This window comes from Clupea harengus, chromosome 7 (assembly GCF_900700415.2).
Source record: "Clupea harengus chromosome 7, Ch_v2.0.2, whole genome shotgun sequence".
Classification (NCBI taxonomy): domain Eukaryota; kingdom Metazoa; phylum Chordata; class Actinopteri; order Clupeiformes; family Clupeidae; genus Clupea; species Clupea harengus.
This window is the reverse complement of record NC_045158.1, coordinates 17,362,785-17,379,849: the sequence shown is the minus strand read 5'-3', so window position 1 is coordinate 17,379,849 and position 17,065 is coordinate 17,362,785.

Genomic DNA, 17,065 nt, shown 5'->3' with positions numbered 1-17,065 from the left:
ACCAAACATGTAAACAATGTCTTGAAATAATACTTTATAGTGAAAATTACATCATCTGATGAAAATTCAGAGATTATTGTAGATTTCAGCTTCTTCTCCATAGTATATGTTTCAAAAGAATGAAAGATTCAGAACTTTTATAAAATTCAGCACAATTCTTTGAGGGTTAAAACAACCCTTGAAGATTCAGTTCAGGATTAAAACCTCCTTAAATATACACAGTTCTAAAAAAAAATTTCAGGCTCTACTTTATTTTACCACAGAAACTCTGTAGCGCCCAGTGATGTGATGTGAGTGCGGCTGGTCCTACTCCATTTTTCTAGACTCAATGGCATTTTCAACACTTTTACGGCTTATACCTAGTTTTTTAACAAATAATTTATTCCAAACTTTGTATTCTAGCATGATGTATCCTAACACTGGGGAACATGTAATGCACATATAAAACAAAAGGAAATTGACTCAATAGCTGTCTCAAAGTATGTATGTCCGTTGAAAAACTATTAATACACATTTCAGGTTTAGCTTATCTGGTATCACACAAGCCAGTTGGCACCATAGAAATTCAATGTCATATGTCACTACATCTTAGTGTCACTACAAAATGCTTAAATTCTACACCCTGTAATATATATATGTGTGTGTGTGTGTTTGTTTGTGTGTGTGTGTGTGTGTGTGTGTGTGTGTGTGTGTGTGTGTGTGTGTGTGTGTGTGTGTGTGTGTGTGTGTGTTATTTTGTAATATGTAAGTGGCTTCCCTCTGCTGTGAGAGGCGAAAGCAACAGCCTTGTGGCCAGGACTAAAGGCAGCCTGGTTGCTTAATAGCTGAAACCCGAGTGCCGGGGCTGTGATTAACACCCGTCAGAGGCAGACAGTCCTTGACTGCTTCATCTGATGAGATCGAGCGGCAGCCTCCCTGTCAAACTTCACAACAGGTCACATGACCAGGCAGGGGGAGACGTCCACCAAGCGGCTATGAAAATAACCATCCGGTGGCTGACGACAAGCTTGATGGGTGCTTTTCCACAGCTTTGGCTGAAGGCACCGCAACATCTGTGTTATTTTTATGGCGAGAAATGTCACTGAGCACTGATCAGGCCAGGGGGAACCTGTGTAACCGTGTAAGGCGCAGGGTCAGGTCAAAGCCATAGTGCCGTGGTGGTCCACTTCGTTAATATGGCAGAGATCGAGTGCTGGAGAGTTTTGCTTTACAGAGAAGAGGTATAGTGTGCTGGGATGAGTGTTTGAGGGAAGCTGAGAGAAAGTATCACTACTCTTGCAATAAGGAGAGGGCCTGTGGCATTGAACTCCATTCTCTTGTAGTAGTTGGTATTCTTTCCATTAATTTCAAATCCTTCTCCTTGTGTTCCTTCTTCTTACTCCTCTTCTTCTTGTCTTATTTTAGCTTTCAAGTTTACAAACACTTGATAATGAGGAAATGTCTTACAGATTTTTTTAAATTTGATGTTTTAAGTTGTAGAAGTAGACGGTTTTCTTTTTTAAAACCAGGAGTGCTTTGGCAAAAATTTCAGTGACAAAAAGAGCATCTCAAAAATGTGACCTCTGCACACCAGCATTAGGAAAAATAGCCATTTATTTGAAATTTGTTATGCATCCAAACTACTGTGACCCTCTGCTCCCATAGGGAACATTAGTTCTTTATATTTGACTGGTATGGGATTTCAAGAGGCCATTGATAGGCTTCCTCTAGATTTATTCTGTCATCAACTGACAGCAACACTCCATCATGGTCACGTCTTTAAAGCTTTGCACTCGTCCTATAGAAACACTCAACATTCTTTCTTTCTCTCTTCTTCTTCTTCTTCTTCTTCTTCTTCTACGACTTCTTCTTCTTCTACTACTATTACTAGTTCTGCTGCTGCTTCTAATGCCTCTACCTCTTTGCTTACCAGACGCAGAACATATTGACATATTAGTTAAAAAGAATATTGACTTTACCGTAATGTTGCCTCTCTACAATGGTCTCCATGGATGCTTATGATTCCCAAAGTATGAAGTTAATCACAGCAAACGAATCGATATTTCAATAAGACAAAATTGCCCCACAGGCATCTCAGTGCATAGCTCACACATTAACACATTAGCACGGTCCAGTCCAAGTGACTTTGTGAAACCCCTCCACGTTCCACAAAGAAAGTACATTCAGTGCAGCATTGGCCAAATGCTGGGCATGCGTTTTGTGTATTTTAGGGAAATGAAAGGACTGGACTTGTTATTAATTGTAATACAGAAGTCATATGATTTTGTATTGGATTACTGCATTTGATCCTTTATATTACAGATCTGAAAGGGCAGGTTTAAGATTTAATAAGATTGGCCGACAGGTCAGTGTGCTTGTGTTTATGTGTCTTTATCTGAGTGTCTTTATATCTGCCCTTACATGTGTGTGTGTTTCTTCAAATGTGTACATTGTTGTCTTTGTGTCTCATTTTTGCAAGTATGTCCATGTCTCTGTGTGTCTCGTTATGTCTCTGTGTGCATCGTTAACCTTTGTGTGTGTGTGTGTGTATTTGCATGTGTCTGTGCGTGCCTTCATGTATGTATCTTATATGTGTGTGTATGCATGTATATTTCTGTATGTGTGTGTGCGTGTTGTATGTATTTTCCTGCAGACATATCTTTGTGTGTGTGCGTCAATGCACACATGTATGTTTGTGTTGGAGTGTGTGAGTGTGTATGTGTGTGTGTGTGTGTGTGTGTGTGTGTGTGTGTGTGTGTGTGATGTGGGGTGTGTGTGGTTGGAGCTGTGTGTGGAGTGGATCTGGGCCAGCTGTCTTGCCTCGCTCCAGACCTTCCTCCTCTGATCTCTGCTCTGCAGTTCACACCTGATCACCAACGACTGCACTTCAAGCTGGAATTTTCCATTTTCTATTTTCTCTCGGCCCCCACCCCCATCAGCAAGACAAGTGTTGCTCTGCAGCTCACTGACCGGCGACACCCTGACCAGCCAGTGACACAACAACACGCTCCTCACCCCACCCCCCCGACACGTCAGTCAGACACCTATCAGACCAGTCGCCATAGGAGCAGCAAGTTATTTTTGTTATTGTCAGCTTCAACTGATTCGTTTTTACACTGTTACGTCAGTCGGACAAAATAACAACAATGTTTAACTGTCTATGTGCTATTGATAAATTATGATATGATGATAAACACATACAAAATGGTAGTGTTTGAGTTTGTATTGCTGCCTTTCAATTTGATTTGAATTCCTCTAGAAGGAGATTTATCAACATGCAGGGTCATATTGCATGTTCATGAATGCCACTGGCTGTGCGGATTACAAAGATCCATCACCTGCTCTCCCATGCGCTCTGTTCTGTGGGGGAAAAGCACTTCTTGCCCACTATCGAAGCTGCATTAGGGATTCTTGCAAACTGCCACATTTACATTTACATTTACATTTAGTCATTTAGCAGACGCTTTTGTCCAAAGCGACGTACAAGGGAGAGAACAGTCAAGCTAAGAGCAATAAAAAAGCATGGTGTAACAATAAATACTACTTTACATGAGAATTAGAAAAACAACAACCTAGAAAAGAGGAAAAAGAAGTGCAGGAATATAACTGCTGAAGTGCAAGTTAAGCGCTCGTCAGGTGCCAGTTAGGAGGGGAGGTGCTCTCTGAAGAGTTGGGTCGTACCCCCTTCCTTCCACATTTAACATAATTGATAAGCAATGCTGCCATCTCTTTCAAAGGTTTTCTAACTAGTTAATATGTTCGTTCTAACTCACACTCAAATTTGCTGTCTATTTTGAAATGCATTGTGTGTCCTACAAATGTGATAAACCAAGTGCCCAAATTGTCTCTCTCAAAGGGATGAAATCAAGATCCTGTTGAAGAAGATGTGAAGACCCCAAAGTTCACCGGTCGTGGGAATCTGCAGCAGTTTTTGTTGGGTCAGCCTAAGTGCCCCCTTACCTGTCTGTGACCTCAAAGAGGGGTTGTATTGACCCCCTCGTCAATCTCTCCACACGTCCACTGTGCTCTGGACGCTGTGTTCACATCAATGGCCTTTTTGCTTCAAATCTGAGTGTTGTATCTCACTGATGCTGGGTTTGCGTTGCGATGATCTGGTTTGGCGAAAGAATGCTCCACTGGTGAGAGCCATCAATCTTTGAGATGCTGTGTGATGCTCAGTTGTGTGGTCGATAAAAGTGCACGCCACTGATTACATTCAGAAGAGTTATGAGATCACATCAGGACCTTGACATGAGTCTAACTGGGGGATGGAAACATCTCTAACATCTTACCGTAGAACAGCCAGTGATTTCACTATTGCACGCTGGTAGCTCAGTAAAATAAAACATAAGAATGATCGAAAATAAATAATGTAATTTAACACAGTTAAAATACAGCTATTAGCACAACGAAACACTTCAAACAGCAGAAATTCTGGGAAGCAACTGCTTTATAATCAGGAGTCAGGCATGTCTTGCCTGTGCAGCAAAGAAATATGCACACGTCTACGTCCACTCAATCAGGGAGACAGTGACAAACCTGTCACGCTGCCTGGATGGTCCGAATCAAATGCGTACAATGGCATAGACAATAGCAGCTGGAGTAATGAAGGCCTGGCTTTGATGCTGCTGCCGAGGTCAGAGGGTCACTGGGAGAGCAGGGTAACAGGACACCTCCACAGACAGCACTTAAACAGGCAGAAAACAACACAAGCACAGGTCCTATTACTCTTCACCTGCACACCGCTCCACGCTCCCTCGGCAAGTCACTACAGGACACCCAGATCATGGGAAAGAGGGCAGGAATGGAGGGAGAGAGAAAGACAGTGAGAGAGAGAGGGAGAGGGAGAGGGAGAGGGAGAGGGAGAGGGAGGGAAAGAGGGAGAGACAAATAGACAGAAAATAGACTGTCAGAAAATGGGAGACATTCTCTCATGACTTTACATTTGCTGACATTTCATGGATGCCAGAAATATAGAAATCTATGTTACTTTTGTACGTCGCAACATAGATGTTTGACATATCAATCTATTATGTAATATAATATGTTTTATTTGTTTTATTTGTTTATGTGTGAGATATACTGGTAGAATCAATATCTCTCAAAAGTTTGTGATCTGACTGCGTGTCTGTTTACCCAAAGATGAAGACTAAACACACTTATGTATCTTGTGTATTTAATGTATGGAAGTTATTTTTGATAGAACCATATGGCACACTAAATTGTAACTATTTGTGAAGGGTATCTTGTGGGGAATAGTTATGTTTTCATTGGAATAAGTTTTTTGTTTTATTTGTTTTGTTAAATAATGGATGATTCATTAAAAAGATGATTCATTGCACTTTTTCAAATACATACATTTAAATGCAGGTCTGTATTTAAATGGTTGAGGTTAGAACAAATGTTCTGAACCTTTTACAACACACGGTAATTAAAAAATTATTCTTTCAGTGGGTATTAATATTGTACTCATAACCCCGTAGTAACCATGTCATCTAGATTTAATAAAGGCAGTTGTTCCAGCGCTGTGGGGTAAAACAGACGAAGCAAAGCTGAATTGTTAGAAAGTCTTTTTTATTACCAGAAAATTTTCTTACCAGGTGAACATGGAAAAAAAGAAGAGAACAGAAAAAACGTACATGCCACTTTGTTTGAAATCTTTCATAATATGTCAGACAGCAAAGCATCTTGAGAAAAGCCATGCTGGTATTAGCTGTCATGACATGTCATGATAATGTCCTCAGTGGTGACATGCTGTAGATGCCTGATTCTTGATGAACATTTTTGACATTTGTGAGGGATTTACAGAACATCCAGTTCGGTAAATATAACAACATTTGACATATCTTGCCAAAGTTGAAACGGACATGGTTTTGAATGTCAGGAAAAAATTGATTTCTTCTAAGCCACGAAGAGGCAAAGAAGGGAATCCAAAGACTGATGTGGTGGAGATGGACATGTGCAGAAGCACTCTACCAGCACAGAGGCACAGACACAAGTCTCTGAACGGTCCATGGTTATGTGTCAGTCCAGATAGCTACTAACATTCCAGAGAAAATGCTCTCTCTCCACTCTCTCTGTCTCTCTCTGTCTCTCTGTCTCTCTCTCTCTCTCTCTCTCTCTCTCTCTCTCTCTTTCTCTCTCTTTCTCTCTCGGGGGCTGTCAGGTTTGAGGGGCAGACAGAGGGGTCCACAGCAGGGGGACGTTCTGTCTGTCCATCAGCGGCTCGGCTGCGGTTCTCAGCATACCATATCACACTCCAATTAACAGAGAACCCGCTCCACGGATGGCCACATCCTCACCACATCCCATGAGCAAAAGTTTTCTTGAGCTTCAGCACATAAGCTTTAAAAAAAAAAGATTCCTTTACACTCCTCATCAACACGCTGTCAATGACTACAACTAACTTGGCGGCATCTAATGTGCTCACCTCCTTTATCAAAGCTTATTGCGCTATTTGTTTGGCCAAATGGCAATAATGTGTCCCAAGTGCTCTCATAATACTACCATAAAGGCTGACTTTAGCAGCCACTCAAAAGTGATTGATTAAATCAAAGGACCCACTAGAAGAGCTTTTCACTCGAACAAACATGTCATTAGGAGTTTTGTGGGTTCCACCACTTTCTGGCTTTGTAATTTCTTCTCTTTTTTCTCACTCCCTCTCCCACTCTTCCAAATCTCTTTCAACAGTTCAAAGAGTCAGGAGGGAGAATAGAAAGCCAAAAGTGAGAGAGCGAGAAAGAGAGAGAGAAAGACTAAAATCATTTTGTTTCCGATGTACAAATACACCCCCTTTTCAGTCTGACGCTTAATAAAGGGGGCAGCCGCCAGTGAATGACATCTTGTGTGGTACTGTATCTGTCTCCCTTCCCACCCACCGCACATTCTGCCTACTTCAATACACAAGCGCACCTGAAGCGTGAAAGGAAGGTGAAAATGAAGTCTAGTTTTTTTTGTTGGGGGGGGGGCAGCTATTACACAAAAAAAAGAGAAAGAAAGAAAACTGGCTTATCTCCCGGGTGGAAACGATGCCCTCCCCTATCTGACACACACAAGGGGCCATAGGGACTGACCTGAATGGGAAACAGCATGTCCTCATACAAAGCCCTGTTAGAAACAATTAGTCCCGACCGGTGAGTTTGATCCGGATGGCTAATTGCCAGTGCTGGGCTGAGATGGTCCGAGGTGGGCTTTGGTGGGCTGGGGAGCGCAGGGGAGGGCTAAAAGGGGGCCTAGGTACTGGGAGGACCCTGGGGGAGAGCCATGCCCTGACAATGGCTGCCTTTCTTTCACATTCAGGTGCTACAAAGTAGGTATGCTCAAAAGACTTAATCCTGCATTCAGACCTCCACAAGAGGGGCCTTTCACACTGAAAGGTGGTACAACACTGTTTCAGGTATGCCTCTGCCCCCAACCCCCCCATACACCCCAACCGGTCCCTTCCATGCAACAAGAAAAGAAAAAACAATTACCTAAATTATAGTGACTTTTTTTCTCTTGGACGGGAGGAATACTTTTTTTCTCTCCTCTACCACTGTTCCAGGGCCTGACAGTGGTGGAAACCTGATCTGGTCGCTTCACTAAGAACACCTCAGACCCTCTCTGTGCTCCATCTCAAAGGATTGCCTTCTCCTAGCTAAAGCCACTGCACTTCAGAGGGCTATTGATTTGCAACAGAGGTATTTCGCAAAGTATGTACTACATTACATTAGGATGTGTTTAAAGGACATGATTCAATTGCAAAATGTAAAGGTACATTTCTCAAGGTGACTTATAGTCACTCAGACATTTACCTGTGGGCAAGGCAAATAATGCACTCTCTCTTTCTCGCTCCCTCCCTCCCTCTCCCTCCCTCTCCCTTTTTCAACAGTCAGGCTTCACATACTAAGTACCCCTTACCCCTGAAATATCACCTGCTTTCTTCTCCTTTAATCACTTGACTTTGCATTCCTTCATGCAATTTACTAAAGCCTCTCATGTACAGGTAAAAGGGAAAGAATTCTGGAACAAAAGTGAAGCAATCCATGCAAGCCAAGACTGACATCATGTCCCACACAAGACATGTGCTTATTCTGCTCTCAAGTTATTTTTCATCACCAACTTAAATGTCAAGCAACACATGAAGATGAGATGATTCATGGTTTCAGAACTATCAACTGAGGTTGACCTACATAGAGAATGCACTGAAGCCAAGGTACAGTTTGTTGCAACAACAATCGAAAGACTTTGATGAGAGAGGTATATTTTTCATCCACAACTTTTCCAGAACACATTATAAAAAAGGACAGGGGGAATAACACATAGCTGTCGTAGCCGTGTAATAAATACGTTGCAACAGGTATTGTTTTGTAGACCTTAAATCTTGCTCATTTACACGCTCCTCTCATTTGACACAGGACAGAACACTAGCAGTACTGACTTTCCCTGTAATGTGCCAGTTACATCAAAGAGGGGGGCAATAGAGTATTGGGGTCCCGACAAATGCACAAGCTGTAAAACTTAACAAGGTGTGAATGTCCCCCTGTTGCCCTGGCCTCAGAAGAAGTGCCACAGCCTGTTGAAGTCCTTAGGGTCAGGGGGGCAGCTCCGGGGGTGGGTCGAGGCTGCGCTCGTGTTTGGAGAGGAAACATCAGGTGGCTGCAGCAGGCAGGCCTGTGTCCGCCCTCCTCCACCGCGGCCCTGGACGCTCCTGATTTATCTGCACATTTCCGAATTATGTTCCTAACCTCTTAACCCCACTACCATTTGTGTGGTTCCCCCCCACCTCCACCACCACCCCCATCCACCCCTCCACCCCGCGCCGTCCGAGCAATAAAACAACTCTTGCGTCTTTGCCCCCTGCGCCACCTCCAGAGCGTTTCTCCGTCTCCGGTGTCACCTTCAGTTCAGCGCGCATGGTGGTGGACGCCGGGGGTCCTCTGTGGGGCCGGCCGCTGCAGGGGTGACTCGGCATTGCCGCGCATTCCAAGACAGAGAGAAAAAAATCCACCCCACCCTCCCCAAGACACACATACTTTGTAACTAGATGCCACGACATAGCGATGATATTCCTCCCCACAAAAGAGCCACGCGAAGAACACAGGAAATGCACAGGCTGGCTCCTGTTTCTCTTAATGGAGATTGATCAGCATTTATAGCCATCAAAGGCTCAATAAAAGTGTATTATGTTCTCACCTGAATTTGCATGGCATGACGAATGATCGGCCTTAAACAGAAGCATTTAGTGCGGCAAAAGCAATTCAAAAGAGGTTTTTTTTTTTTTTGCTGTCTTGTTTTGTTTCCTGTCTTTCTTCTCTAGCAGGCATTTATTTTTGGATTCTTTAAAACCTTTTCATTGGTAAGTCTGAATGATTCCACAGAAATTGAGTATTACCTTGAATTAGGCTACATTATTCCTTGTCTGGGCAAAATTTCCCTCTCTGATTCACAATTCCAACCATAACATATGCAATATAAGGTTAGATGTAAGGTATTGTATTACTCTACAAAAAAGGTTTGTGAGCCTGGTGATGTAGTCCTGAGCATATCCTTAACATATGACTTCTGTCAGAATGTACTCATTACAGATTACTTTTTAATTTCATTCAACGTTAAAGTTACTTCAGCAGGACACATTTACTCTTTCTGACAGAAAACAATTCTGTATTTGATGACAAAACACTTTGCCTCTACAAAGACAACATCTTAAACACGTGTGATATTTCATGAGCTGTTATGGCCAATGCATTTATTTCACGGGAACGCTAAAATAGACCATAGGTGTAGTCCTCACTCGTCTCGACAAAAAAAAGTCAAACATCGAGTCAAACATTCACTCTTGCTCTTTACTTGCTCAGTATTCAGTTCTCAAAGCAGGTTTCCATTTTCAACATTTGACTATGAATAACATGAATATACTGAAAATGACACACTAAGACAGCACCTCAGCGGTGGTTGGTGAGGTTCATATTCCCTATGCATTGTCCAGTGGTGGTACACGGCCACAGAGGGAGGTATGCAGAGACATAGTCTGAGGGAGTCTGAGGGAGTACTTGTACTCTACACCACCGCACTTTGTTGAACCTTTAATCTTTTTGTTTTGCTATTTGTACTATTGTTGTGTTATATGTTGTCCCTCATGGCACCAACAGGGGCAGCGCTCTGTTGTATGCAAATACAATGACAATACAATGGCTTTTCTCTCTTCTCTCTAAAGTGGCATGTGTACTGCATATTACAAGCAGAGTCTTGGTGACTTTGTCATCAGCCAAACAAGTATATCCCTCCCCTCAGTGTCCTCCCTAGAGCTCCTCATCTATATCACATACTGCCATGCCCTACACTTACAGGTAAGTCGTTGAACTTATTGGTTGTATGTCTCCTCTGATTGGTTGCATGACTGTTTTTCCAGCGTCACAGCTATCACAGTTCAGTCCTCAGAGGACATACTGACTAATAATAGCTCTCAACAGGTGTGGAGAATTTTGTAAAGTAGAACAAAAAGTACTCTGAATGAAAATAGCTGACACCAGCTTTAAGACTGTGTTATATCATGTTAAATCACTTTGTCAGTGTGATGATTGATGACATTCATTTGCTGAAGCTTTTTGTCACTGACAGGCATGGTAAGAAAAGAGAAAAAAAAACAGAATATTTCAAAAGATCAGACAATGCAACATGCAATGTTGTCAGCTCCACTGTCATTATAATAAATGGCCTGTTGATGTTCTTGCTTACGCCTGTCAACTGCAGGTTCTTGTATCTCCATGACAACCTGAGCCTGAGAAGTTAGAAGACAAAATGATGAGACCTTGGAAACCAAGCTTCACCAATGTTGGGTCTTCTGGGTGAGTATTCTTCAATTAAACTGTATGAATATACTTGTCTCATAAACAGCATAAAAATCACTTTCTCAAACAACACCTTTAGGACAGGAGCCCCAGGCAAATAGGACCCTTCCTCCAAATCCTACTTCTCCTTTCAGCACTGAAGACAACCCCTCTTAAACTGCACTTCTGTTAAGATATCTGGGAAGCATATAGTGCATTCACTCAAGTGTTCAGACCGCTTCACTTTAAAAAAAAAAAATTATGTTGCAGAATCCTTCATCAATCTACACTCAACAGCATGCATTCACACGTTGCAGTGAGGGTTGACCTCTCAAACATGGCCAACAGCAACCTCTTGTGGGCAACAAAAAGATTCGTATTATTGAAGACCTCATTTAAAACTGCTCCGTTTGCATTTGATTCTTCAGGTTCCTAAGCCAAATTATCTCATTTTTAAGTTGGTCATTTTCCACTAAATAACAATTTTTGAAACTCTTTGTTTCATGCTGATGTTCTATAATGATACTTTTCTTTATCTGAAGTTGACAAAATGTAATAATGTAACCACAGTTCCATTTTTTGGGTCTGGGGGATGAAGAAGAACACTGGCAAACACAAGAATATCATCAACCTATTTGCTCCACTGTATGTTGCTGTGACAAAAGACAAAGTCAGGGCTAGAGGCTCAGAAGAGTTTCCTGAGGTGAACACGTCCATCAAAGATTACGTCTCCTGTACCTAACTGCTATAAGAATTGGAGTATCAAGTATCCAAAAGAGTAGGACCAGGAAATGGGCTCTCTCCCGCTCTCTCCCCTCAGCAGGTGTCAGAAGTGGAAGTCCATTAAGAGCATGTCTGCTGTGTGGCAATGCATGAGGGACAAACCCACAACCAGTAGACCTGTCCTTGTTGGGCCTCACGACTACCTGCCCTCTCTCAAGTGGGGACCTTCAGAGTGCTTCCGTTGGTCTATCTTGCCTTCCTGGTGATATAGCATACTCCTTCTAGCATACTCCATTGTCTAAACAGACCAATGCATCTTTGGCATGCAGCCACTTTCCTGCAGATGAAAGCGCATCTCTTGCTGTTTGAGGTGATGTGTACAACCCTCTTGTCTGTAGTAGCAGCCTCCCACTATACACAGGTCCATGATGTCATGCCCTACATGTCCTAAAGACCACTCTCTCCAGGGGAACAATGACCAGGTCCATGTTGGCATGCCCTACATGTCCTAAAGACCACTCTCTCCAGGGGAACAGTGATCAGGCCCTACATGTCCTAAAGACCACTCTCTCCAGGGGAACAATGACCAGGTCCATGTTGGCATGCCCTACATGTCCTAAAGACCACTCTCTCCAGGGGAACAGTGATTAGGCCCTACATGTCCTTATATGTATCCTTTTTTTGTCTGAATTTATTGCGCTCAATAATAGCAAAATAGTAAGCAAAATGTTAGGCCTTGTCACTTGAAAAAATGTTAACCCTAGTCACTTGTAGGTCATAGTTCCTAGCCTGACGATGTCATACTCATAATTCTAGTCAGAATATGAGTCTGATATCACTCCATTGGGCTGTGATTATGGGGCGTGTTTCAACCGAACCAGGAGAAAAAATGCCTCTTCGCTCAATTGGTTACCTACAACCAATCAGAACAACGTAGTATGTGACCAGGGGCAGCTGATACATTACACTTTTACCGGATCCCGTAGGAAGGAAGGCAAAAACATCTTTTCGATTGACAAATGCCTTAATCGCGTTTCTCTGTTCCTCTTTCAAAATGAATGCACTGTCAATGTCTAAATGGACTCGAATCTATACATTTCAGCTCTCCAGCGGCAGCCATGTTTGTTGAAAACGAATTCAACTCGTGTGTTGGTGACGTGGTTGGTTACGTTACTGTTGATCATCTGTCCATCATCGTATAAAGCCCGCCTTAACAATTTGATTGGTACGGCCGATATCGAGCCGCAGATAATTTCTCCTCAATGGAGTAATGCCAGACCGAACTTCCCAACCAAAAAATGTGTGGGCGGGGCTAAATTCGGTCTGGTATCCAGGCTACATAGTTCCTGCACTGCAATGGAAACAGAAAGCACTGAAAGGAGACATTAGGAGGCTGTTCGTGCAAAAGTTTCCACCTGGGAAGTGCCCACAGGTCCTGAAGCGTAAGGGTGCCTCGTGTAACATTAAAGAAGAGAATGTAATGAGTACGTAAAAGTGTCAAACTGAGACATTTCTGAGTAATACCTCTTGAAATATATCTTATAACAGATAAATATAATATAATATATCAGATAAACAGTGTCTCTGTGTTTTTCAGTCTAATTTCAGGTTATAAGGGCTTCTGTATAAGCTCTTAGTAAGTACATTGAGGATGACCCTTTTTGTCATCTCAAAATATACTAAATAGTAAAGATGCTATGAGTACATTTACTGTGAGTACAGAAAAAGTACACTGTCATCGTATACAGTGTGCCCTCCTTTTTATTCTTTTCATGTCTATCTTGTTCTTTTCCTTTACTTCAAATATGTTTGCTCCAGTTGCCAAAGTGTTTTTTCTTCATTGTAACAAAGCCTTAAACATGAAGGAAAAGTGACTTTCAGATGACCACCCACATAATAAGACAGACCTCCACCAGGTGGAGACAGTGTTACAACATCCACCAGCTCATGAGCAAGAAGTGGACCACTGCCAAGGGAACAGACTTTGTGACAGGGAATGTATTTGTTTGGTGTTCATGACATAGAGCTTTGCGTGCACCAAAAGGTTCTTACATCTGTGTTGGAGTTGGAGTCGGCTTAGCTGGGCCTAGGGGAGAGGTAATGTGTTGCTTGGTCTGGGGAACTAGAATACCTAGTCTTAGAAACAAATATAGGGGACAAATACGTAACAAATATGCATCACACTTGTCCTCATGTCATGATGTATTCCAAATCAAGAATGATTCATCTTAGATTGTTCCTCATAATCACATCTATAAATACATAGTCAGTTCTCTTCATCAAAAATATTTATGAGTAGACTGTGGTAAATGTGCCTTTACAAATGTTCATGGATTTCACTGACTTCATCATGTCATAATTATATCCAGGAGGTCATGGAGGACAAATCTGTCATGTGATGTGGTTTCACTTAGAAGGCACTGAGGCACACCTGATGCTTTCTCCCTTGATGTGATTGGTCCAGACTGGCTCCTTCCCTCCTCTTTGTCTTCGGCCTGACACCCCCACATTTATGGCGCTGTTCTGAAAGACCATCACCATGGTTACATGATGACCTGCTAAGGGTGTGGATGATGGCGGAGGGAGCAGACCATAAAGCGTGCCTGCTGGGTCCAGATTAGAGCGGACAAACATGCCCCTGATTGACTGTCCGGAGAGGAATGTTTGTTAAGGAGGGGGAACATTCCACCATTTTCCCCAAGAGCAACACATCTTGTTCATTATTGATCCCACCACCTGGAAAACTGCAGTTATGAATATGCATACCCATGCGTTCAGTTCAAATGAACTAGCTATGATTCATTATGACTATCCCTGCAAAAAGGCAGGTGGTCATATGGTGTTTTCTCCGTCTTCTTCTTCTTCTTCTTCTTCTTCTTCTTCTTCTTCTGCTTTTTTTACTGCTTCGTGGTTGGCAATATCATTTACTTTCACTTCACCAATCCACATGAAGCATGGTTTACTTGTAGTCCCACATCACTGTTATAGATGTCAATACTTGTACGCCTATGTGTAACATTTACTCCACATTTACTATTCTATAATATACTATTTGTAAAACATATTCTTACCTTCAACTACTAGTCCTATATTTTATAAATACATGCATATTTGTCAAAACTTTGTAAATAAATGCTAAGTATAGTTAAATAATGGAGTTCATATTGTTGGTTGTGTGTATGTGTAAATTTCACAAAATGCTCAAATTTATCACAAAAATATATCTGATATATAATTCATACTCATTCTCAAAACTCAAAACCGCAGAATGTAACTCAGAGGTACTACTTCACACCCTATAAGTGTACAGCCGCTACATCCACAAACAACAATTCCTCAAATTTTCACTCAGAATAAGATATACAACAAACGTTTGAGTCAATTGTTGCCAGAAACGTAATAATACAAATTAATAATAACTTTTCTGGAATAGTAAATATGTTATTATTTAAGTTCATTCTTTCTCATTCTTTTACTTCTGGTCATTTCTCTTACTGGTCATAGTACGCACCGCTATAACATGAATTACATCAAGTTAAATATGTCAATAGTGCATCGGAACATGTAATTCACAACGGACATTAAAAAACTGTATTATATTTCAGAACTCATAACCCTGCTTTTGGGCTACATGCTTGTCCAGAACAAAATAATCCATATTAAACACACACTGGATCCTGCTGTGACACGTTGGAAGTTTCAGAGGGGACTTTTGTTAAGGTCTCGCAATAGAGGCTAATGAAAGCAGCTGCAAGTCATTAATCTGATTAAAGGTTGGGCCTGTAATTCTGGCAAAAGGTCACTGATATTTGAGCTAAACAGCCAATTCAATTACACCCCTCAATGCTCCTAATGCAACGTGTTGATTGGCTGGAATAGTGAATGGCTCAGCCTGATCCCATTGGCAGGGCCAGAACTGTGCACGGACACTGGTAGATGCTTTTTTGCATGCACACACAGAATGGACAGTTAGTGGACCATGAGGAGCAATTTGCTAAATTCGACGGGACCTATACGTGTTACCTGCACAATATTCTAGCTGCCACAGTCTAGCATTGAGAAGCCCTCAGTTGGAAGAGCAATTATTTAGAGAAGGGTTTGTTTAACATGAAAACCCTGAGTATTAAGATGGCAGCTATTTTGGTGGTCTGAAATGAGCTGCACACTTTATTCATTCTGATTCAGACCACCTTGACCTGCAAGGCCATGCCAGCCAAAGCCTGGACAATTCCAGTGCAGACATGGTCATGGTGTGTGCTTGTCCCAACAATAAATTGGGCTGTGATATCTGTGCTGTTTATGCTGTCTGTGCTCTGCAATTTTAACCAGTGTTGTGAGAAATAGAGCCACACACTGGATTCTACCCATACCCTCAGACTTGGGAAGGGGGCATGCTAGCAAAAAGGTTTAAACGGGTGCTGGCCTCCGTCCTTTGCTAGCTAGTTAAGACACACTTTAGCTATGGCAAAACACTGTTAGCTGCCTCAAATGCTAAAAACATTAACCAGCTAGATGGCTGTAGTCATAACTGCAAAGGCTTGAGGCCACAACAAAGTCTTCTTGAGTACATATGAAAAAATTGACTCGGTTTTGGTAAAATATTTGGTTAAATTTTCATTTTATATATTTTTTTACCTATAGAGTTCCTTGTTGAAAGTTATACTGCTGTGCTGTCATTATTAGGTAGTATTTAATTTGATCCTCCTTATCCTTTATCCTTTCAATACATTGCTTTAAAATCCCAACTGAAGTACTTTAAAATGTTTTGTCTATAACACATTTGCGTCTGTAGTTTTGTACACCATTATGTTCACACTTTCTTCAGGAAAACTTCCATGGTGGAACTCCCTGCAGGGGACTTACCATATAATTCCTAGTGATATTCTGGAACATCATGTGTAAGACTGAATAGACCTGGAAGATCAACAAGTTGGTCTATTCAGCTTCCCAGCATAAGGGGTGAAAAAGTCTATCCAAAACAATGACTTTGGGGATTCAGCATCCCAGAGTGTATGGTGCAGTGCAGTCCGCACTTCTGGGAAACAACCCATCCTCTCCCCACATGTAGGTCATGGGCCCTTTGTCTCTCCTGATGTGGGCTTGGATTCTGTTTGACGTTACCATGCCATCCTTAGAAACCTTGGGTAACCATGGCAATGCATAGAGAAGCAATGGCGGCAAATGCTACAGTGAAGCAGGGGGAAGAAGGGCCGGTCAATGAATTTAAGTGTTATGTTGGGGAAAGTAAAATGGATGCCTGATTTCTTTTGTCCTTTTGGACACATGAAGGCCCAGTGTTGATTAAAAGGACCTGTTGGCTGCCTCTTGCATGACAACACATTTGAAGTACAAAAAGGGATAGTTTACCAGAAAGAGGCTCCAGATGGCATCAGGAGTGTAAATAAAGAAAGCTAGATTTACCATGACTTTAAGACTATTTAATTATTTTGTGATATACCTGAAATTTGTGATATATCAGGCAGAAACACATGGCGATTTCTTGGCTTTGAAATGCTGTCTGCTGTTGAACGTGCTGAAAGGACATTGTTTGTACT